Source organism: Diabrotica undecimpunctata, chromosome 11, assembly GCF_040954645.1.
Source record: "Diabrotica undecimpunctata isolate CICGRU chromosome 11, icDiaUnde3, whole genome shotgun sequence".
In the NCBI taxonomy this organism is placed as follows: domain Eukaryota; kingdom Metazoa; phylum Arthropoda; class Insecta; order Coleoptera; family Chrysomelidae; genus Diabrotica; species Diabrotica undecimpunctata.
The window spans coordinates 18551207-18575821 of record NC_092813.1 but is presented as its reverse complement, the minus strand read 5'-3'; the positions used below and the strand labels follow the sequence as shown (position 1 = coordinate 18575821).

At 29.6% G+C, this 24615-nt stretch overlaps 1 long non-coding RNA gene across 2 annotated transcripts; it reads right to left on the bottom strand.

Moving 5' to 3' along the window:
- Window positions 1–1147: 1147 nt before the first annotated feature.
- LOC140452983 (uncharacterized) lies at window positions 1148–24334 on the bottom strand. 2 transcript variants are annotated; one of them, XR_011952273.1, is made up of 3 exons: window positions 24123–24334; window positions 19419–19587; window positions 1148–1400 (listed from the first exon to the last, which is right to left on the bottom strand). It is a non-coding gene; the product is annotated as an uncharacterized lncRNA (long non-coding RNA). The 2 variants fall into 2 exon arrangements; XR_011952274.1 differs by lacking the exon at window positions 1148–1400 and adding an exon at window positions 5166–5754.
- Window positions 24335–24615: the final 281 nt, after the last annotated feature.

The window sequence follows — 24615 nt, the reverse complement described above, 5'->3', positions numbered from 1 at the left end:
GAAAACCATCGCAGTTACACTGTATTAGCGTGAAGTTTGAGTGATGGATGATGTTAGTATCAATGGAATGATTTTTCGGATAGTTGGGATAAATCAGAATGGTAATCATCATCGCTGGTTCTTGGGAGATATTAGAGCTTGGCGAGTTTTCAGTTTCATTTAAGTCAATGTTCAATTTATTATTTTTTTTATTATGCGAGTTATTCTGATTTTCACAGATCTTTCTGTAAAAATTCGATGTAGCGGATGTAAATTAGAATTGTGACCTTATTAGCGAAATTTTTGGCCTCAGCATATTGGTCACTACAACCGAAAGTATTTTCTATAAATGCGATCATGTTGTCAGAAGGCATGCAATATTTCGGGGTATTGATGGTACATATTTTTAATAGACTGTTTTGCAGTTTCCTTGAGTGCATTTTGTGAAGAAGACCCTTCGTTTCTTTTATGGTTTTTTGGTATTTATTTTAGGGAGAGCCATCACATTAGAACTAGTTCTGGATCAGTGGAACTGGTTTGAACTTCAGAATATCCTCGTTTGTTTGTAGAGGTGGGAGGTGCCATTGGCTGATCTAGTTCCCTTGTGTTTTCAGTAGGTTTCACATTAAAGTCTTCGGTATTTTCTTCTTCTTCTTCTTTTTCTTCTTGTTCTTATTTTTATGTAGACAGGACTCTTTTTGTTTTTCAATGTTCCTCCAGTAAGTTGTCGTTCTATCGTTTTCCTGTTCTTTTTACTGATCGTATACTATCTTCGATAGCATTCTGTACAAAATATTTGAGATTATTATTCTTTTAGTAAGAGAAATTCGAGAAATTTTAATATATCGACGGCGTAAAAGCAGGAACTTGTAAGTGGCAAGATGATGATTTTCGAGGAGACCAAAAAACCGTATCATATTTCATTTAGGGCGCATCTTATTATGTTTTTTTTGTGAAATAGGATTACCTTTGGTGAGCAAAATAAAACAAACAAATATTTTTTAGAGTAATTTTGAATTTAAGTAAAATGATACTAGTTACAAGGTAATGTTTTATCTAAGAGTTCACTTACGAAGTAGTGCTCAATTTTAAAATAAGAAAAACAACTTTATGTCTTTAAATAATTTATTAAAAAAATAATAATAACATATTAACTTTGTCTTAATTAAAAGTATCAAATAAATTCTGGAAGAATTTATTTTTATTTGTTACCAAGTTACAATGTAAAGTTGTGACAACACAATTTAGTCTTATAATAAAGTGCGCTTGCAGGTATTTGTGGAGACAACTGCACGGCTCCTTTTAATGCTTTTTCCTTGTCTTGTTCTTTTTAAGATCTTGCCAAATTTTTCTTTCGCAAGTTTTTTGGTCGAAATTGCCATTTTATACATAAAACAAATATCGCATTGATCTTTGCGAGGCTGAACAAAGAAATTTTTATCTGGTTTACCACGTTCTTGAATAGTTTTAGATAAAGTACTTTATGATTTTCCTCTTTGCACCGTTTCTCGTAATTCTTGTAAAATATTGCCAATATATAGCGACAAATAAGCTTAGAAAAGCAATGATTAGTATGCACAGAATCGAGGTGTGAAACATATATTTTAGCATGGCTAAATTGACAATTACGAGGTACTGCATCAACATAATGGCTGCAAAAAGTTACGAGGTACCGTTTTCTGTAATTTAAAGCCTTCCGGAAATTTTTCCAGCTGTAACCACTGGTTAATAGATGCCGCTACTTATTCTAAACCGAAAACCGAAATATCTCGTTTTATGCAAATTTGTTAGTTATGAGGTCCTGCCTTTCTGCCGTCGATATACAGATTCGATTATTGGATATTCTAGATGCAAGAGAGATATATTTAGGACCAATAGCGTCACCTACTGCCTTTACACAGTCAAATGCCTTAAGATTTTCAGCTTCAGCAGGAAAAACCAATGAAGGAGTTCGGCTTGAAACATTACTATTTGTGTTTTGAGACACCATGTAGAATTTAGAGCAATTGGAGATCTGTTCGATGTTTTGTCGCCCTTGTAGTCAAAAGCAAACAACATTTTATCACTAAAATTATTTGGTGTTAACTACGATGAAATTAGTCTTTAACCTCAAATCCAATATAGATCTGCCCACGCCACTGGTGGGCAGGATTAGTTTTTCGCTGATTTCTTCGTTGTACTAATTATTATTTGCACCAAAAAATGTAAATAAATGTTTTAATACATAGGTACGTAAATTGTCCAAGTTTATAATAACACTAACTATAATTATGATTTATCGATAGCACTACGGTTTATAAAGATAAGAGAGAAGCAGAAAAAGATGGCATGATTACTCCTTTATACACGTTCGAACTCCAGTTTTGGATTTAAAACAGAATAATAAAGGAAATTACGTTAAGAAACACTAATATTGGAATCTCCAGTTATGCTTTATGAAGTCAAAGTGAGGATAACAGTTTCCGTGTTACCTAATATAATGTAAAAATAAAAACAAAAAAATTAATAACGTGCGGGGTTCATAAAACAGTACTTTCCTGAAAGTTTTCGAGAGGGTTTTAAACTGTCTGATCCTTTTATACACTCGCCATAAAAGTATCGCATAAGTTTCAAAACAAAAAAAAAAAAGTTTAAAAGTAGATATAAATTTTAAGCAGAAGATATACGTGTAAAACCTTCTTTAGGTATTTAAGAGCAGATAAAATTCCAAAGTTGTGAAAGTGTTTTATTTTTGTTAAAAAAAAGTATAGACAGGTAATTTTTATCATTTGCGTTTTATGATTTTTTGTGTGTAGTAAGTTTGTTCGCTTTTCCATTTTAGAGTTTTCCGACTGAAATGTGAGTTCTTTTATGTCTGAGTAATTAACCTTATTTTGACTTTTATTGGAGATAAACAGTTGCAGCAATTCGTTGCTGAGGTGATGGGAATAAAATTAACCATTTTTAAATTTTTGTGCAGGTTTATAGAAAATTGAGGTTACAATAGCAAGACATATCCAGGACTTCAAATAAATATAGTACAATAGGTTAGTTTACAGCCGTTTGCACCTTTCGACGACTGTAAATGTTGACCGCTCTCTAAAATTTTAAGAGAATTTGATAAATGATAAAAAGCATACAATTTTAAAAAATACTCAGATTAGATAAAACTATGCCATGTTGGATATATATGGGCTCATCTTTTTTCTCTCTTTTCAACCATCTTCTTTGTAACTTTTGATCTATTTCTGTTTTCAAGCGACCGCACAAAAACCAAGACAAATCTTTTGCACCTCCACGAATTTTTTAATGTGATTATAATCGTATAACTTACATCATATGGCTGAATAACAAAAAATATAGGTAAGCAAAATGGATAAATATAGTAAAGTTTATAAATATAGTAAAATTGATTAGTTTACAGCCGTTTGGACCTTTCGACGACTTTAAATGATGACCGGTCTCTAAAATTTTAAGAAAATTTGATAAATGGTAAAAAGCATAAATTAAAAAAAAAAACTCAGATTGGATAACACGACGTCGTGTTGGATGTCTATGGACTCGTCTTTTTTCCCTCTTTTCAACAATCTTCATTGTAATTTTTCATCTATTCGCGTTTTCAAGCGACCGCCCAAGAGCCATGGCAGATGTTTTGCAGCGCCTCGAATTTTTTAATGTCATTATAATGGTAAATCTTACATTTTGGTTTAAATGGCTAAACAACGAAAAATAATAGCAAAATGGATGAACAGTTTATAAATATAGTAAAATAGGTTAGTTTACAGAGGTTTGGACCTTTCGACGACTGTAAATGATGACCGCTCTCTGAAATTTTAAAAAAATTTTATAAATGGTAAAAAGCCTAAATTTTAAAAACGTATTTTAAACACGTATTATTATCGTATATCTTACATGATATGGCTGAATAACAAAAAATATAGGTAGGTAAGCAAAATGGATAAACAGTTTATAAATATAGTAAAATAGGTGAGTTTACAGTGGTTTGGACCTTTCGACTACTGTAACTGATGACCGCTGTCTGAAATTTTAAGAAAATTTGATAAATGGTAAAAAGCCTAAATTTTAAGAAATACTCAGATTGGATAAGACTATGCCTTATTTCATGTCTATGGGCTTGTATTTTTACCACTTTTCAACCATCTTCATTATAACTTCGGATCTATTTGCGTTTTTAAACGACCGCCAAAAACCAAGGCAAATCTTTTGCACCTCTTCAGATTTTATAATGTGATTATACCTGTAAATTTTACATTTTGCTTAAAATTGCTGAGTAACGAAAAATATAAGTAAAACGGATAAATAGTTTATAAATATAGTAAAATACGTTAGTTTACTTTTCGACGACTTTAAATGATGACCCCTCTCTGAACTTTTAAGAAAATTTGATAAATGGTAAAAAGCATAAATTAAAAAAAATACTCAGATTGGATAAAACGATGTCGTGTTGGATGTCTATAAACTCTTCTTTTTTCCCTCTTTTCAACCATCTTCATTGTAATTTTGCATCCATTAGCGTTTTCAAATGACCGCCCAAAAACCAAGGCAAACTTTTGCACCTCCTCGTATTTTATAATGTGATTATAATCGTAAATTTTTTATTTTGGTTTAAATGGCTGAATAACGAAAACTATAACCAAATGGATAAACAGTTTGTAAATATAGTACAATAGGTTAGTTTACAGCCGTATGGATCTTTCGACGACTCTAAATGATGACCGCCCTATAAAATTTTAAGCAAAATTGATGAATAGTAAAAAGCATCAAATTAAAAAATACTCAGATTGGATAAAAGGATGCTGTGTTGAATGTCTATGGGCTCGTCTTTTTTCCCTCTTTTCAGCCATCTTTATTGTAATTTTGCATCTATTCGCGTTTTCAAGCGACCGCCCAAAAACCAAGGCAAATCTTTTGCACCTTCTCGAATGTTCTAATGTGACTAATACTAAATCTTAAATTTTTGTTAAAATGGTTGAATAACGAAAAATACAAGAAAAATGGATAAACAGTCTATAAATATAGTACAATAGGTTAGTTTACAACCGTTTGGACCTTTCCACGACTTTAAATGATGGTCACTCTCTGAAATTTTAAGAAAATTTGATAAATGGTAAAAAGCATATAATTTTAAAAAATACTCAGACAGGATAAAACTATGCCTTGTTGCATGTCTATGGGCTTGTCTTTTTTCTGTCTCTTCAACCATCTTCATTATAACTTCGGATCTATTTGCGTTTTTAAACGACTGCCAAAAACCAAGGCAAATCTTTTGCACCTCCTCGAATTTTATAATGTGGTTATAATCGTAAATCTTACATTTTGGTTAAAATAGCCGAATAACGAAAAATATAAGCAAAATGGATAAACAGTTTATAAATATAGTACAATAGGTTAGTTTACAGCCGTTTGGACCTTTCGACGACTCTAAATGATGACCGCCCTATAAAATTTTAAGAAAATTTGATGAATAGTAAAAAGCATCAAATTAAAAAAAAACTCAGATTGGATAAAACTATTGGTATGTTGAATGTCGTTTTGTTCGTCTTCTTTTCCTCTTTTCAGTCGTATGTATTCCAACTTTCTATTTATTCGTGTTTCCAAGCGACCGCTCTAAAATTTTCAATAAATTTGATAAATGTTAAAAAGTATAAAATTAAAAAAAAATCAGATTGGATAAAAATATGCCTTGTTAAATGTCGATTTGTTGGTCTTCTTTTCTTCTTTCCAACCGTATTTATTGCAACTTGCTATTTATTCGCGTTTCCAGGCGACCGCTCTCTAAAATGTTCAAAAAATTTAATAAATTACAAGTCTAATTCAATATACATATTGACTAACCAAATTGGTTTTATGAGTACTACGTTAACAATGCTAACAAGATATTTTTAATAAGTGATGGATTCAACAGTTACTTGATGGAAATTCATTTTATATAACAATAAAACACTGAAAATTATAAAAAATTATAAAAATTTATAAAAAATTACAAAAAATTATAAAAATTAATAAAAATTATTTAATTTAAAAAATTTAATTAATTAAAAATTATAAAATTATAAAATTAAGTAAAATTAAATAAAATTAAATAAGATTAAATAAAATAAAATAAAATTAAATAAAATAAAATAAAATTAAATAAAATTCAATAAAATTAAATGAAATTAAAAAAAATTAAATAAAATTAAATAAAATTAAATAAAATTAAATAAAATTAAATAAAATAAAATAAAATTAAATAAAATTCAATAAAATTAAATGAAATTAAAAAAAAATTAAATAAAATTAAATAAAATTAAATAAAATTAAACAAAATTAAATAAAATTAAATAAAATTTAATAAAATTAAATTAAATTTAATAAAATTAAATTAAATTAAATAAAATTAAATTAAATGAAATTAAATTAAATTAAATTAAATTAAATTAAATTAAATAAAATTAAATAAAATTAAATAAAATTAAATAAAATTAAATAAAATTAAATAAAATTAAATAAAATTAAATAAAATTAAATAAAATTAAATAAAATTAAATAAAATTAAATAAAATTAAATAAAATTAAATAAAATTAAATAAAATTAAATAAAATTAAATAAAATTAAATAAAATTAAATAAAATTAAATAAAATTAAATAAAATTAAATAAAATTTAATAAAATTAAATAAAATTAAATAAAATTAAATAAAATTAAATAAAATTAAATAAAATTAAATAAAATTAAATAAAATTAAATAAAATTAAATAAAATTAAATAAAATTAAATAAAATTAAATAAAATTAAATGAAATTAAATAAAATTAAATAAAATTAAATGAAATTAAATGAAATTATTAAATAAAATTAATTAAAATTAAATAAAATTAAATAAAATTAAATAAAATTAAATAAAATTAAATAAAATTAAATAAAATTAAATAAAATTAAATAAAATTAAATAAAATTAAATAAAATTAAATAAAATTAAATAAAATTAAATAAAATTAAATAAAATTAAATAAAATTAAATAAAATTAAATAAAATTAAATAAAATTAAATAAAATTAAATAAAATTAAATAAAATTAAATAAAATTAAATAAAATTAAATAAAATTAAATAAAATTAAATTAAATTAAATTAAATTAAATTAAATTAAATAAAATTTAATAAAATTAAATAAAATTAAATAAAATTAAATAAAAGATCGTTGTGATGAAAATCATGATGACTGTATATTGCTCCCATTTTCAAATACCTATTGATCTGTAAGAAAACTATTGAACATTTTGTGATATATCTATGGACTTCAGCATAATCAAAACAGTCCTTAATAAATATCCCTACACCTCCACCTTCCTTGTCTCTACACACATACACTGCACTATATCCATTTACATTAAAATAGTGATAATACTAAAATCCAACTTCAAAGAGCCCTATACCATATTTCTAAATATAGATATGCATAAAATCATTTTAACTCCAATAGAAAAAATCTGCCGCTCGTAAAAATATACCACATAGGTGTACTGTCTCTAAAGACAAAATATATGCAACATTTTTAATCAAAGGGCCAATTTAAATTTTAAAATTTTTCGGCGTGCCATACATAAAGTAGCACTAATTAAAAGGTTAAGTGCCACCATATTGAAAATTTTAATGTCTTCGTTGGTCACCGATCACTTTTTTTTTACACCTTCGCTGCGGTTACGAAAAATTCAATTATTATCTTGTATGCTTACCAGTTGTAATTGATTGGTACTGTAGAATTCTGTATTTAGATACACCAGTCGCAATATACTGGTAGTTCTTAAGAAATGTGAGATCTATCTGTCAATTTTTAAAGATTTATGTGTAGTAACTAATAGTTGTATACATACAAGGAATATACAAACTTGATGGACACTATATCAGTACCAGGCTATTCCTTTTGGTAAAGCAAAAATTGAAATGTTTAAGAAGTGCATATAATATTTTCAAATAAAATGAAACCAAAACGTTTGAGAACAAAATACATATTTTTCATAATATATAAAAATAACAAATACTAATTATTATTTGTGAGAATAAGTTTTAAAATTTATGCATTGTGTTTAAAATTAAAACATGGTATAAAGCAGGTTTTCTCTCGCATATGCTGCAGTATGTAGTAACTTTAAACCTTTTTATCAGCTTCTTTACTTTTCATTGTTTCTCTCAGCTTCTTGAAATATTCCATACAATTTCGCCTTTTTTGTTACCAGGCCCTACGGGTTTAGTTCGTATATGTTTTCGCGGAACTGATTTTATATTCATTATTATCTGAATTAGTTCAGAATTCAGAAGGAGCATAATTAGAATCACAGTCCGAATGGTTGCTAAAGGGTTCTTCCTCTGATTCGCTCAAAGTATTTATAATTGTTTTTTGGTGCCAATCAAAATTCTGATTGAGGTCTACACAACTACCACTTGTAGTTGCATTCTGGAACGCCAAATTTACTAATTTAACAATTCTACTACTCATTTTACTCAATTCTTATACACATATTTTAAACAATATTATGGCTCGACCGAGGTAACTAAACCAAACTGGTAATTAGAAATGAAATTAATCGCCAGATGAATTCATCTGGGAATCTTACAATGAAAAATAAATAACTTGTATGCGTTACCACTCGAATACAACTGGTACTAAATTATCCCTCTATTAGACAGATCTTTTTCAGACAATAATATAGGTACCTATAATGTTAGTTTTTACCAACGCGTTTCGTTTGTACGTTACTTGCCAGATGGAAATACATGTAATTATTTTTAGCCGTAATTTCTGCAAACGTAGTTACCAGTCTTTTTCAACTGGTGGCGCAGCGAAGGTGTTAAGAAATATATTTTTGAAGTATATTTGTATATAATTATCTAATAGATATAAACCCCAAATGATATATGCCAGACGAGAGTCCACTTATCATTAAAAAAGTTTCAAACCACTTATGATCTTCGAGTACATGTTAGGGTGTGCCAAGGGACGTGAAACTAGTCCAGTAAATATTTTTAAGATCGTTATTAAAAAACGTCGAAATACACGCCGTTCGTTTTAAATTACAATTATTCGAAAATATTATAAAAAAATTGAGTGACAATTTGGAAGCAGGTATCAAGGAAATATTTAAGTAATGGACTAAGTTTCTTTTTCCTTTGTATACAAAAAGTTGTTTGTTCAAAACAAGACCTGTACGGCAACTAAACATCGTTTCTCATCACCTTCGATGTTACATCGTCAGACTGTTAATGGCATAAATGAAGAAAGTATTGTTACTAAGCATAAGAGGAAAAAAATTGCACTACCAGAAGACTGTTTTGACCTGCCAGAGCTAGCATATTGTAAAAGCAGATGATATTCAGTATTTAAAAAAAAATTGCTCTGTAAAGTCTCAAGCATATTTTGACGCACTGCCACTTAACCTAAGCTTTTCAATGTATCCATTACTAACAATTTTCTACTGTATTTGTAGCTTTGTGTAATCAACAGCATCAGATCTGTATGATACTACTTTTGAAAATATAGACTACCTTATCTGTATTTTTAGTTTCATTTTAAGACACGTCAGTGGACCCTTACTCATTTAGCCTAAGATTTCATGACATCAAAAGATAAATAAATTTATATTTATAGTAATTTGTAAATTGATAACCCAAAAACATAATCTATGCGTTTTCTGTAAGTTACTATAAGATTTAGTAACCAAAATGAAGTGCCCGTTCTGTTAATTATTTTTATTTCTAGTTTTTAAACTTAAAAAAATAATTTTTCAAAACTTGTTTTTTTGATCCTCATCCATTTAGCCCTGAGCTCTTTATAGTCAGTGAGCTCCGTATATCGGTACCCACTTGACCACGGAGCTCGATTGAACCTGAATTTTAACATGGGCGGAGTCCACTTTATGCCGTAGATATATATATATATATATATATATATATATATATATATATATATATATATATATATATATATATATATTTCTTTGTAGTACCAATTGACTTCTGGACGAAAAGTATTCCCATTTGGCATCCGTGAATATTCACGGGCCACAATATACAGCGAATTCTGTTGCGGTACCAATTGGCATCAATCGCTGTTGCGGTTTCTTTGGCATCGATTGGCTTTGGACCTTTAGCATCCATTGGTTTATGACTCAAGTCGACAATAATACCTAAAGGTTTCGGTGGAATTCTACCTGAGTCAATTCATCTGTTCAGTCATTGTAATATTTTGTTGTCGAAACGGATGTTTAAAAATTTAACTTGTTAGAGTATATTACTCTTTATCCATAAATTGTAGGCAGGTAGTTATTGCTTTTTTCGAGATTGAATATTTTTCTTTTAAAATTATGATAGCTTCAAATTTGATTTAATTTGCTAAATACTTTTATTTTACATTTTTTAAGCTCAGTAATTTAAAAATGTTTTATCGTCTTTTAACAACTTCTAGTCTGATTATTCCCTGAGTAAAAGAGCTCTGTTGTAATGAATTATTTGGTATTACTAAAGAAATTCTGGTATAGTAGGATTAAATGTTAAAATTAAATGTTACAATGATTGTAACTTCATGTCTTGGGCTGTTACGTCGCATTATGGGCTATATGGGCTGTATTTTCTCGTTCTTGTTCGTATTTCTCTTCGATTTGCATTTTCGATGACACTTTCCAATATTTTAGCAAATTCAAAGTCCATGAAAAATACTTAGAAAGCAAACAAAAGTACTTATAAGAGTATACGACCATTTGATAACACTCACTGTGAAAATTTTTGCAAGTGAAGATGTTTAAGACAACAGGCACATTATTGCCGAACGCAAAGTGCACATAACTTTCTCCTTTATTTTTTGGTATCTGACTTCTTACAACTGTGTGTATTTTTCTTTCCTCTGCCCATACTTCTCGTACGTCACTGAATCTGGTTTGATGTGGTATTATATAATAATAGATGCACAATCAAAACGAACCAGATTCTTTTACATTAAAAAGAGATAAAATATTATGTCCATATACTATGAAAAGCAATAATTAAAAAAGAGTCGTATTTTAACACATATTTGTTTTTCTTTAACCGTTTGTTAATAAATAATATATCAAAATTTATTCGACATAATGTATGTTTTATTTTAAGGCTGTAACATAAAAATAAGAATTACCTGTTATGAAGGCACTACATAGGTAATTATTATCTGTACCTAACAAAAACCAATTTTATCAAAATCAACCTAGTTTGAAATATATGGAGTCTCGATTATATCTCATGGTTGTGTTTGCCCTACGTAGAAAAAAATAAAATAAAATTACTGAAATCTCTTGGGAATTGAAGTACTCAATAATTGAAAAGATGTTGAAATTACTGTAACTTTGAAGAAGTTGAAAATCAAATGTTTAAAGGTACACTTCTTTTAAACAAAATTCAGAATCAGTATTTTATCTCTTAACTTCATTAGAAGTGAATAATAAAGAAGTTATATACATACAAAAGGTTTTTGTAAGAAACACAGTTGCAAACATATAATTTACAAAATTTCTTGGTCTCTCTTTTTAAAATGGCGATACATAGCTTACAACGTAAACAAAGTTTTAGGAGTAGTGTCCACTTAATAGCTTCTAATGGTAATAGTGGGTTAGGGACAATTAAAACCTAGTTAATGTTTAAAATTTGCCAATGTTTTTACTTTATTTTAAGTCTTTATCAAGGCTATACATGGCACATACCTATAATGGTACATAAAATGATCCATTGTGATTTATATACAGTGAGGTCCTAAGGTAACGGATAAATTCAATATTTTTGTAACTAAAAATCTTTTGACGAAATCCTCATGTAGGTCGGTTTTTATTTTTTGTTGTGCATTTTTTTCAATAGAATCTTTTTATACAGGGCGTGTCGTGTAACAGTGGCCAATACCAACTTTCTTATTTTAGATACAACACCCTGTGTATTATTATATTTTTGAATTTCTTAGAATATTAGGTAAAATTTATATTTAATCTTCTATTCTTATCTTTAACCGTTTTTAAATAATCGAGGTTGGAAAAGTGACATTTCGTGTATTTTTCCTCACAAAATCTAAACAGTTCGACCTAGAGTAAAATGGTTTTTACATTATTATCTTACTTTTTAATATGCTATCTAGTGGTATCAAACCCAGAGATGATAGGATTATATTCAAAATGACAAATTTTGAAATTTAGGGCCGACCACGACAATTTTCGTATTTTATTTTTATTTAATACCACTAGATAGCATATTAAAAACTAAGATAGTAATATAAAAACTAATTAAAATGGACCAAATCCAATAGTTGGCTGTATACCCTGAATCAATATAAAGACAAAAGCTTTTTGTAAATACAAAAAGCTTTTGTCTTAATATAAAAACCATTTTACTCTAGATCGAACTGTTTAGATTTTGTGAGCAATTGTCACTTTTCCAACCTCGATTACTCAAAAACAGTTAAAGATAGGAATAGAAGATTGAATATAAATTTTATCTAGAATATTCTTAGAAATCAAAAGACATAATAATATACAGGGTGTTGTATTTAAAATAAGAAAGTTGGTATTGGCCACTCTTACACGACACGCCCTGTATAAAAAGATTATATTGAAAAAATGCACAACAAAAAACAAAAATCGACCTGTACGAGGATTTCGTCAAAATATTTTTAGTTACAAAAATATTGAATTTATCCGTTACTTTAGGACTCACATGTCGTATGGAAATAATCAACATTGACCACACCGGGTTTATTTAAAAAAAAATAGCCTCGATAAAAACGTAAAATAGGTAAAGTCTATACGTTAGCAATTGTACAAAACCCACTATTACCATTAGAAACATAGACTAGTTAGAAACTTTATTTTAAAACTAGAACAGCTAAGAAAAAATGAATGTTTGTCCAACCTCAAATTCTATCTACAACATTTCATTGGATTTACAAAATCCAAGAGAAAATATTAATATGACGACGTTTTAAAACGTTAATAAAATTAGGTTTAATTCAATAAGAAAGTAATGAAGGATACATTAAAACTATAGGATTGTAATAGAATATTTTATTGAAACTCGTAACCACTTGAATGAATTATTGTGATTTATATTTATTTTGTACAAATACTTTTATTGTGTCCCATTTCCTGTTTTTAAAAACATTTGGATACTTTTCTACCAAATTTAAAACTTCCATTTTTTTTGGCGGAATTTTCTTCTTAATATGACGTGCAAAGAATTTTTGCGTAAGTTCTTTTTCCTCTTTTGTCCATGGAACTAAAATACGTTTACCTTTCTCCTGTATTCTATTTTGTGACGGGATGTTTACTTCATTTTGTTGAAGAATAGGTTGATTAGTATTTTCTTCGTCACTATCAGCTTCTTCTGCGTCTTCCAATATCTCGTTATCGACTTCAATCTCATTTAAATTTCGATTTTTATATTGGTCAATATTAGTGTTTTGAGCGAGCAATAATATTTTGGAAACTTTTGCGGTTTGGTAAATGTCTGACGGGAGACGATACCACTCATCATGAGTTTTTGAGGTACGCCCCATAAATTTTGCTAGTTGTTCTAGTTCACCCTTTTCCATTTTTAAAATTTGTATTATTGTTGCTAAGTGTTTTCTGAGGCGAGTTGACGTGAGGGTAGTGATTTTGTTTGCATCATTCAACACCTTAGAAGCATGCTTTCTGAGAACATGATATCCACTGATGCAGTTAATAGTATTCGGTATGCCAAATAGGTATTCGTTGTAAGAGGTAAAAAAATTATTCCTATATTTAATTAAAGTGTCAACTCCACTTTTGGTCAATTTGTCAAACAGAACAGGTACGCCTCTACCTCTCTTACCTCTTATTACTATGCGTTTTAAAGAGTGAACTAAAATTTTCTCGGTTTCTGTTAGGACTTTCTCAAACTCTTTAGAAGATTGAGAATCATGATGTTTTAAATAAATATCTAAAGGTAATCTCTGCAGCTTCATATAAAGTATGAATAATTAATAACATGCTACATGTTTTGACATTGCATTATTTTATGTTTCATGAATTTGGCCAAATCTTATCATACGTTAATTCAATCCATAGTAATATTAAATTTACAAGAGAAATAAAACAAAACCAGTCAATAAATTTTCTAGACTTAAAAATTATAAGAATTGAAAACAAACACGAGTTCTCTGTATTTCATAAACCTATACATACTGACACAACCATACACAGTACTTTATCCCATCCTGCACAACATAAATTAGCAGCCTACTATAGTATGTTCCACAGATTGACAGAAATCCCAATGTCAAATAATAACTTCGAAATCGAATTGAATATCATTAAACTTATAGCAATAAATATTGGATACAACGAACACATAATAAACAAAATGTTACAGCAAAAACTACTCAAGAAAGCCCTTAAATCAATCTTCCCACCACAAGAGAAAAAGCCCAATACAATATATTGCTCGATCACGTCATATACAGGTAATATATTAACTAAAATAGTCAGACAGATCAAAAGAAAAGAATAACACCAGCATTTAAATATATTAAGAACAACAAGAGCCATTTGCTGATCGGTTTAGGTCACCGAAACCCAACCAATTATGATTGGATCAACAGAAACAACTACTCCGTGGGCTAATACCCCTACCGGCATTGAATTATACTATTGATCCAATGGTCGCAGAACAACACAACCCATCAAGTGTGAAACGCCAAACAGCTGTTTCGGTCCGCCAGACCTTATCAGTGACGCTTGGCTTCTCCATTGGAAAGTTGTCCGTTCTGCTTAAGGGGACAAGGTCCTCTGAATCTCAAATGTAAATGAGAATGCAATCCACTCTTAACTGATCAACATTTAATATGTCATCACAGGTGTTCCGTGTGCAATGCTGCCAGGTCACCCATGTACAGCTTGGAACAACAAGAGCCATTTGCTGATCGGTTTAGGCCGCCGAAACCCAATTAATTATGTTTAGATCAACAGAAACAACTACTCCGAGGGCTAATACCCCTACCGGCATTGAATTATACTATTGATCCAATGGTCGCAGCACAACACAACCCATCAAGTGTGAAACGCCAAACAGTTGTTGCGGTCCGCCAGACCTCATCAGTGATGCTTGGCTTCTCCATTGGAAAGTTGTCCGTTCTTCTTAAGGGGACAAGGTCCTCTGCATCTCAAATGTAAATGAGAATGCAATCCATTCTTAACTGATCAACATTTAATATGTCATCACCGGTGTTCCGTGTGCAATGCTACCAGGTCACCCATGTACAACTTGGAACAACAAGAGCCCTTTGCTGATCGGTTTAGGTCACCGAAACCCAACCAATTATGTTTGGATCAACAAAAACCACTACTCCGAGGGGTAATACACCTACTGGCATTGAATTATACTATTGATCCAATGGTCGCAGATCAACACAACCCATCAAGTGTGAAACGCCAAACAGCAGTTTCGGTCCGCCAGACCTCATCAGTGACGCTTGGCTTCTCCATTGGAAAGTTGTCCGTTCTGCTTAAGGGGACAAGGTCCTCTGAATCTCAAATGTAAATGAGAATGCAATCCACTCTTAACTGATCACATAGGTGACCTAGCAGCATTGCACACGGAACACCTGTGATGACATATTAAATGTTGATCAGTTAAGAGTGGATTGCATTCTCATTTACATATAAAATACTAGCTTTTATCCTCGATTCGATTGTGATGGCGTCTTCTGCCGAGAAGTATCCCTTGAAAATACAACTTTTTTTAATAAAATGTATCATCTGTGCTTATTTGTGTCCCTGTCAAAATTGCAAAAATAATCAATATGATCGGTTAAAAAGTTAAACAGGGAATGCGAAAAAAAACAAGCCGACAAACACCTTATACTCACATTTATAATATTAGTTAATATTTTGACAGAAAAAAAGACAAAGCATAACCAGAGATAGATAAAAACTAAGCATCTTAACGAAAGAATCTTATTAACACAGCGCCAAACCACATTTTCAAAATTCACAACATTTTTAATGCATTTACAACCCCTAACATTAAATGCTTTTTAATACACAACGTTTTAGCAATGTGCTTCAAAAAATTATACACATGGCGCTGAGAAATAAGGTTATAAAACCTTTCAAAAAGAATAAAAGACTGCAGATAACAAGAAAGTAAGATAAAACCAATAATATATTGTAAATCCAAAAACTAAACAAAAAATATCCATTCTAAGAATTAAACTCAAACGCGAATCGACCAGATGTTACTCGAACCTTTATAAACCTGGAATCTAAGACAATCTAAGTGACTAACTGGCTTCCAAAATCGTATCACATCCTGTAGATGCCAATTGAACCGCTAAGCTGTAACGACATGAATATCGCTTCAACTCAATATACACAAATCGATGGTGGCGCTGCTTATTTTTTGCCTCGAACTACGATTTATTTACGAATCAAAAACGGTCCAATTGGATTCCGGGTTCATATCGCGTAAAGAGCCTTATAATATCATCCACTATGCGTTTCTGATATTATTTTGAAGAGGTCAATTGGCATCCGAATACCGGATGCCAATTGACCAGCGGAAGCCAATTGAACCTACAACTTTACATGTGGGAAGTCAATTGTTACCGTAAATAAATATATATATATATACATATATATATATATATATATATATATATATATATATATATATATATATATATATATATATATATATATATATATATATATATATATACCCGGTATTTTAGGCGTCACGCCCTTCCAGTAGGGATCTATGGAGGAGTATCACCGAGACGCAAGCCCTTATCTCTTGTCGTACTGCTCCACCGTAGGCCGATCTGACACCAGCATATTCTAGTCTAAGCCGCAGATTCATCTAGAATTTTAAACTGCTGCGTTAGACTTTTTGTTTTTCTGTACACCGGGATAGAGAAAGGATAATTTTCGAATATCACAACGACCCGGGTAATTATCACAAAGGAATTAATGAAACTGCAGACAAAATTTGACAACTTTATAAATGGAAAAATATGTATAGAGAAATAACCGAATTTATTACTTTATACCCTACTTGTCAACTCTCAAAATTTGATCGTAGGAATCGTACTCAAGGTTTAAATGTAAGGCCTTCTCCGGAGAAACCATTTGAGGCTTTATCTGTAGACCTGTTCTTTTTTGATAAACAAAAAATGCTTACCGTTATAGATAATCTAACAAAATTTGCACAAGCGTATATTTGAACTGATAAAAACCCAGAAACAATAATTAGTAAATTAAAAAATTAATTTTCGCTTTTCGGCCTTCCTAAGATGATTATGTCAGATCACGGGGGTGAATTTAATAATAAAAAGGTGGAAAGTTTAATTAATTCATTGAATATCGAATGGCACCTTACTTCGTCTGAGTACCATGCCTCTAACGGTATAATTGAGCGTTTCCATGCTACCATAACAGATACTTTGCGAAGTTATCTTTTAGAACATAACCAGTGCGACTTAGAAGATGCACTTTTAGTCGCTATACACTCATATAATTCTAGTAAACATCATTCAACATCCACTACACCCTATAGTGTAGTATTTCCTTATAAAAATGATTTTTTATCCGGAATTTGGATCAGGATGAGAATTTGATGAAATTTCGTATAATAATCAGTTAGAAAATATAAGGGAAAAACAATGCGATCAAAGGAAAAAGCAAAAGAACCGTTTTGATAACTTAAGAACGAGTAATTTGGAAGTAAAGTATAAAGTTGGAGATAAAATTTTTTTAAAAAGACCAAGAAATCCAAATACACCAAAATCGGTATTAAATACAGGACCATATGTTGTTCTTGAACAGTTTTTTTACTGTTGTAGGTGTAATATCAATTTGAAGATGTTTATTAAAAAGTCCTTTTATTCTTTCTTTTAGGCTGCTTGGTTCATTTGTATCCATTTTTAGACCATTCATTACAATGTTGTTTTTTCTTTTATTTTTTTCGATTATTTGGACTGCTTTTTTCATTTCTTGTAACTCTCTCCTTATTTCTGAATTCTCTTTTCTTATATCCTGATTTTCTTTTTTGAATTCGTTCGTTTTCTACTGTCAGTTTTAGTAGAGCTTCGTTTGTTTTGTTTTGTTGGTCTTTAATTTCTCTTATTTCAGTTTTTATTTCTTTCTATTCTTGCTTCATATCTTTTTGAGTTGTGTTCATTTCTTTCATCATTATTAATAACTGGTCTAATTTTTCAGATTCAGTTGTTTGGCGTTTTGTAGGAGTTCTTGGTGTTTTTTGCTGTTTACAAAAAAATCTATATTTTCTCCTTTCCTTTTTCTTCCTTCATCTGTAGAGTATTCGTCGCTGTCCATTCTTACAATATTTTCCTTGGACTTTTCTTGTTATTTCGCTGGTTATCTCCTTCCCCGTTCTACACCGCGAAAAGAGTCGTCGACCAGTCAACCCGTCGAATCTCCGACCCTTATCGGTGTTTATATGTGGGTCACTTCTACCGAGTTACTTTTCGTTGTAAGTCCCGTTTCCCGAGTTTTCTTACAGCCGAAAATTAAAACGATATTTTTCTTCTTGAAGTCAATGAAAATTCTACCAATAAAACTCTAAAAATTATATTAGACAACGAGGTTATTCGAAAATTTCATTTTAATAATGTAGAACCATTTTATGATGCGATTAACTAAACGAAGTTGAAGTGTAACACATCAAGTAGTAGATATGAGCTTTAATTATCCATATTATAAAGGAATTTTAATCAATAATAACTGCAACATATAATTCGATTACCTTGTGTTACACTTCATCTATAACTTTCTCATAACAACAAAAGTAGAAAAGTTATTGCCGGTTGGTTTTTTTTTGTTCCATGTGGCCCTACCTGCCCTGTACGGAGTATGTCTAGAGAAGCTCTTCACTACAAGTTAAAACTTCGAAGCTGCAAAAGAAGCCCTTCTTAGACACCCCAGCTTCGGTCTTCAGGAGGGAGGAGTTATGGCGAGCACGCCACTGTGTGTGTGTGTGTGTGTGTGTGTGTGTGTGTGTGCGTGTGTGTTTTATCTCAATATTCAGACTACTTAGAAGATGATTAACACCCACGCTGAGAATCTCGAGGTGTTTATGATATGATCAAGAACTATGAGAGGTTTTTAGGATATAGTTTGTATTTCTTAAGTTAGTATAGTTTTATAACTGTTAACATCTAAATAAATTTGTGCATTTCATTCAGAGTTACGTTATTTAATTCTCCAACGAACACACATCATTTTATAGAGAATAAAAGTTATTTAAGTCATCGTTATCAGGATTGCCGGTTATGAATTTAATCACAGATCCAAGTCCATTAATTAGTCCACGTCTTTTTCTATTGTGGTTAAGAATAGCAAATTGATCTATAATATCCTTTAAATAATTAGAATATTGCGTTTGTAATACAGGGTGGTCAATTTTAACTTTTACCTTTTTTATTAGGTTTTCGATACGTGTTAAGTTGAGAGAAAGTAAAAATCTATGTTTTTGAATTATTTCTGTTTGTATTCCGGTTTCTTCTTGAAAAAATCCATTTGGGTTGTTAAAACATTGAGCTTGAGCTTGGATGGTGTAGAGTAGAGAAGTAAGCAGAAGTAACCTAAAAATAAAAGGAAAATGTACTATTTTCTGATCCTTTTTATGTTATTTTTCTATTAGTATCCGCAGTTATTTTTCTATTCGCAGAAGTTAGGAAAAAATAAGGGTTTCATTTTGTTCAAGAATTTTAATACTTTCATAAGGTATATTTTTGTTGATTTGTTTCTTATTTCTATATACTGTAGTTTCTGGATTAACTTCGGGAATTTGCTCCTCTCTGTTTCGATTTGCTTTAGTTAGATTATGGGTCATTTTTTCTTTAGTATTTTTATATACATGTTGTATAAATGGTTGTATTTCGTTTTTTCTATTTTCATTGTAATTTTCGTATATTGTTAGGTCATTATCGAAGAGGACCTCATCTTCGTAAGGGCCGTACAAAAGGGTAAAAGGTGTAAAGTTAGTTGAGGAATGAATACTTTGATTATAGATAGTGATTGTGCTAACCATTAAATTTTTAATCCTTTCATTGGGATTTTGGATTTGCAAAACTCGTAATTTTTCCAGTAGTGTAGAATGTAGTCTTTCGATAGGTGAATTGCTTGTAGAATTTGCAGTTGTGGTAACATGCTTTTCTATTTTATATAAGTTTAAATATTCAGTAATTAGGTTTGCACCAAAGTTAGTTGCACTGTCCACTACTATTCTCTTTGGAAAATTATGATGTGAGAAGAAATGTCGTAATTTATTCAAAATTGTTATTGCTGTTTGATCTTCTATTAAATATGCTTGTGCGTATTTAGAAAAGGGATCTATTATAGTTAAAAACTGATTTGCTTTAATATGAAATACGTCTATGTGTAAAGTATGTAGAGGTTTGGTAGGTAACATAGGGCCTTTAAATGGTATTGTATATGGTTGTCTTTCATATTTGGCTTTTAAACATATGTCACAAGAATTTATATATTTTGTAATCGAATCTTTTATGTTTGGAAAATATATGGATTTCTTTAAGTGTGAATAGGTTTCATTTATTCCATTATGATTTAGGTGATGGTAATTTTTTATATAGTTTGTTTGTTCGTTTTCTTCTTCAATGTAAAGTAATTTTGTTAGACAAAGAACAATATTTGTATAGATAAAGTTCTCATGTAAGAGTTTTTCCATAATAGGTTTTAAAATTCTCCTTTGTGTTAAAAATAGACCATATGTTTTATTGGGATCAATTATTTCTATAAGGTGATTAATTATTTGATTTTCTATATTATCTTTTTCTAAATAAATTAAGTGTATGTCTTTCTTGAATCGTTTGAGAAATTCATAACGAAGTGTTTGTGTAATGTTTATTATTATTTGATTTTTGAATAGATAGGGTTTTTCAGAAATAGGGAGTCCTGCAGAAATGTTTTCTTCTTAAGAATGAATCGTCTCGCAATTTGAAGGTTGTGTGGATCTGAATTTAAGAAATTTCGATAATAATTTATCAGGATTATCGGAAGAATTTTGAGACTCTTCTAGTCCTTCATTTTCTACTACGTTATGTTCTTGTAAATCAGTAATCATAGGGACCATTGAACTTGTTTCGTCATTTTCATTAGGATCATCTTCATGAATATTTATTTCTATTCGTGATAGTGCATCAGCTACAGAGTTACTGGAACCTTTTAAATGTTTAATATCGAACTGATATTCGTCTAATTTAATTTTCCAACGTATTAGGCGACTATTAGGAGTTTTTAGTTTCGTTAGCCATACGAGGGGATTATGATCTGTTAATACTGTAAAATGTCTGCCATATAAATAAGGTCTAAAATATTTAACTGAATCTATAATAGACAATAATTCTTTTTCTATTACTGAATAGTTTCGTTCTGCTGTGTTCAGCGTTCTGGAAAAGAAGGCTATTGGTTTATTCTTTTGTGACAGGACAGAACCTAAAGCTATATCAGATGCGTCAGTAGTTAACGTAAAAGGTAAAGAGAAATCAGGATAATTTAAAATGGGAGAATTAATAATTAGTTCTTTGCATTTTTCAAATGCCTCTTTGTATTCAGAAAGTTCGATGTCAATCTTTTCATTTTTTTGTAGTGCACCTGTTTAATGGAAATGTTATTTTCGCAAAATCCGGAATGAAACGTCTATAATAACCTATTAAGCCGAGGAAAGATTTGATCTCCTTAACCGTTCTAGGAATAGGGTATTTTTTAATTCCTTCAATCTTTGATGGATTTGGAGTGATTCCCTGAGGTTTAACTATGTGTCCTAAAAATTCTACCTTTTTTGTTAGAAATTCACTTTTGTCTACCTGTATTTTTAAGTTTGCTTTAGCAAGAGAGTCAAAGATTAATCTTAGATCAATAAGGTGATCATGTAAGCTTTTAGAAAAAACTATGATATCGTCCATGTAGACAAAGCATCTTGTATGGGTATGAGGAGCTAAAACTTCATTCATTAAACGTTGAAATGTACTTGGAGCATTTTTAAGTCCAAATGGCATTCGAAGATATTCATAATGACCTTGAGGGACTGTAAACGCTGTTTTTTATTTTCTGTTGCATCATTTGAGGATGTCTAAAACTTTTAGTATATACAGGATCTTCATCTAAAGTTCTTATAAAATGTTTAGTTTGTGTCGTTGCTGACAAGTATTCTTTATTGTCATGACATAGATAAGAGTATCTTTTACAAAGTCTAATATTTTTTTCTTTTTCTTCTTTGTTCAGATGATTAGTGCGTATTATATTTTCATCGAAATCTTTTTTTGTTCCATCCTTTATATATTGTTTCACATCAAAATTATTTAGATTTTGTACATATAAGGGCTTATTAAGAGGTGCCTTTAGAATTAGATTTGGTATTTCTATGTGACCATTTATTACTTTATGTATCGATGGTGGAATAAATATATGGTCTTGTATTTTAGTTTCAGGTAAACAAGCGTAACCATCTATTTGATTTACTGGAATTAGGTTACATCTTGTGTCTCCTAGTTGAAAAGCAATAATATTATCATTTAATTTGATTGTTTTATTTATGTAGCTTATCTGTGCTTTTAGTTTTTTTAAGTCACTAGAGCCAATTAATGCATCAAATTTATCATGCCATTTAAAAATTCGGAACTTTACCAGATTTTCTACATTATATTCTTTAAATATGGGTATTTTAATATTAAAAATTCGGAACTTTACCAGATTTTCTACATTATATTCTTTAAATATGGGAATTTTAATATTTTGATTACTGTGAAAAGTTGTAAATACCGACTTGATTGTAAAATTTTCTTGGAATTAAAAATATTTTGGAAAATTACTCACAAGTTCAGGATTTATAATAGAGTTCTCAAAGAAAGAAATTCTCTATATTCTATATCCTCTTGTATACCATTGTTTACTTGAGAAGTGCCAGAATAATTATCTTCATTGTTCAAATCGTCGTAAGAATATGAATTGCTGGGATAATTATTTTCTAAAAATTGGTCTTGTTCTAAGTTATGAAAATTGTGCTGAACGTTTTGTCTGATAGAAGTAGTTCTTATGGACATTGGTTCCCATTGTTGATTATTTCTAACTTGTTGTATTATATCACGTCGTGGTTGTGATGGTAGTTGTCGAGGAGTGAAATTTCTTTGAAAATTATTTGAATTATTGTTATTTCTAGAGTTATTTGTATTACATTTATCTCTAGACATATTATTATAGTTGCCATTGCTATTATTATTAAATGTATTAAAAGGTCTCTGGTTATTTTGGTTCAGCGATATATTTCGTGAACGAGTCATGAGGTTAGCGTAACGCTCACATTATTCAAGGCATTGTAATGTACGAGGATTGGCATAATATACAGTTTCTCTGTAAGGCGACTGTAAACCTTAAATAAAGGTTTTTAAAGCTTCTGTACAGTAAATATCTTTTAATGTTGCAATTTTCTGTGCACAATTATGTATAATAGTTGTACATGCTTCATAAGAATATTAAATTTAGTATTAATTCGCAGATGAAAATCTCTATAATGTTCGTTAGGTTTTTGCCTTTCTCTCTGTAGTTCATTAAAATAATGTGTCTTCTGATTTTGTTTGACCAAATTGTTCTAAAAGGGCTTTACGAATATTTTTCCAAGTAGTAAAAGAATCAGGAATAAATTCGTGATAATTATTTGAAGTGATATACGTATGAGCTGTGTCTTTTAGTCTACTACCGATGTGGAGATTTAACAAATGGACTTGTACATTTGAACACATTGTAAAAGTACCAGATTCAAAGAGTTTAATTATATCATCAACTCTTATAATAAACGTAGATAAAGTATCATTTTGTTCAGGCGAAAAAATAGGTATAATTTGACAAAACCTTTTCAATTGTTCATCCGTAATAACTGGAGTAGCCATTTTTTGATGCTTTTCTAGTTGGGAATTGATTAACTGATTAGGATTTTTGTGAGAAATTGAAATGAGACTGAATTTAAGTAGTAAATGTTCAAGATCACTGTTCATGTAAAGTTATTCCAAAAAGGTGTATATATTAAAAGCAAAAATTGTAACCAAAGAAAATAGAAATGAGATACAGATTTTCCTAAAAACCAAATAAAATATGCACTTACTCAGATAGTAGTTTCATGTCAGATAGTAGGCAGGAATCTCTTGTAACTTCTAGTTTTCAACGTTATAGTCAGCAAAGTATTGAAATACACGATGATAAACTGTTCACCTCTGACTATCCTGTTCGCAGGGCCAATTAAATAATTTGTTTCAAAAATCACCTTTTTAAAAATTTATTTTTACAAATAATAGAACTGCTACAATAGAAATGAAAATTAAGTCTAATCCTAAAATGTAATTTAACTCTGCATGAAGGCTTCTCTTTTCTAATCGGTAATCAAAGGTCAATTGCAGATAACTAATGTCTTTACAGGTTCGGATTCCTTAATTTTAAAACATTAAAAACATTAATAAAAGAACATGACATACTGTCATTAAAAATCTTAAATTTTAACACAGATTGTAGTCATTTTTTATTTATTTACTTCAAATAATAGTCAATAGGGAAATACTTTAATCAAGACTTATCTCATCTCAAAAATATCTCACAAAAAA